The following is a 1,675-nucleotide window of genomic DNA, read 5'->3' on the forward strand; positions in this document are numbered from 1 at the left end:
CTTTTGAGCTTTCATGGGATCCTTTCCAGGGTGGAGAGTCACTGTATTGCCTGCACCTGTCCAACAGAGAAGGAAAGGCATCTCCTTCTGTTATCATTTCTAAAATAAATTCTAAAATAAAAATTAAACATTTGCCTTCTCCTTTTTTCATGAAAAAGCAAAGATGGGCAACAAAGGGCTGAGGATCCCTTCTGACCCTCAGAAACTTCACTGGCCTTAGTTTCTGCGAAGGCTCCTAGCCATTCGAGGAGAAGCAGTGTGGGATGCTGGGGGTGGTGGTGGCTTAGGAGTGGGAAGATCCATATTCTGATTCCCCCTTAGCCCTAGAAGCCAACCTGAAGGACCGTAGGTCAGTTACGTTCTCTCAGCCCAAGAGACAGAGTAGGGTAGCGGTCAAGCTCACCACCTTCTAGCAAGTGGGAAAACCCAGGTCTAGTCCCTGTCCCCCCCTCCCTTTCTCTCAAGAGCCAGGATGACTGGACCCGACTTCTCACCCCATAGAAACTCCATGGGGTCTTTAAGCCAATCTCTCTCTCTCTGTTATGGGGAAAATGAGAATGGTGTTCTATTGTCACTCCTTGAGGTAGGCCAGGCTTGGAAAAAGAGTCCACAAATTATATTGGAACTCTACTTTATATTCTTCCAGGAAGTGTTTCTGAACCTTGGCGACTTGAAGGTGTGTAGACTTTGGAATAAAAGGTAAAAGGTAAAGGTTCCCCCGCACATGTGTGCTAGTTGTTTCCAACTCTAGCGGCCGGTGCTCATCTCCGTTTCAAAGCCGAAGAGCCAGCGCTTGTCCGAGGATGTCTCCGTGGTCATGTGGCCGGCATGACTAGACGCCAAAGGCGCACGGAACGCTGTTACCTTCCCACCGGAGTGGTCCCTATTTTTTCTACTTGCATTTTTACGGGCTTTCGAACTGCTAGGTTGGCAGAAGCTGGGACGAGTAACAGGCGCTCACTCGTTACGCGGCACTCGGGATTTGACCCGCCAAACTGCCAACCTTCTGATCGACAAGCTCAGCGTCCTAACCCACTGAGCCACCGCTTTGGAATACAAGCCCACAAATAGAGAATTTGGGAGAAACCGTATCACGTCACGCACATAATGAGCTACGTGACATCCTTTTTTCCCACTTGGTTGCCCCGATGCCCCCAAACTGTGTCCCTCACAGCTCCAAAAGAGGAGAATATTTGTAGCTCAGGGTTGAAATGAAGGGTCCTTGGTGCTCTCTGAGTTTGCTGGCTTTCTTGCAGACAAGGTACCGAACCAGGTAACATCTTCAGTGTTAGGAAGTGGAGTTCCCTCTCATTTTATATTCTAGTGACTTGTCCTTTCACTGTTGGTGGGAATCTTGAATATCCTGGTTGGGCTGTTCTTGTCACTCCCAGCACTGATAATCTTACCTAGCTGGGTGATGGAACGTCTACAACAGGGGTCTTCAAATTTGGCAACTTTAAGACTTGTGGACTCAGCCAGCCAGGTTTGAAGACCCCTGGCCTACAAGAAAACAGCCAAGGGAGGACCCCTCATCATTCCACTCACTCCACAACCTTTATTATATCTTTGCCTCTTCCAGGATTAGAGGCAAGAATATTTTTGAATGTTTAAAGACCGCAGACATGGTGAGAAGCGTCCTCCCTAAGGTAAATCCCAAACTCTTCTTAAAAGTCCC

The sequence above is a fragment of the Vipera berus genome, assembly GCF_964194415.1.
Source record: "Vipera berus genome assembly, chromosome: 10".
In the NCBI taxonomy this organism is placed as follows: Eukaryota; Metazoa; Chordata; class Lepidosauria; order Squamata; family Viperidae; genus Vipera; species Vipera berus.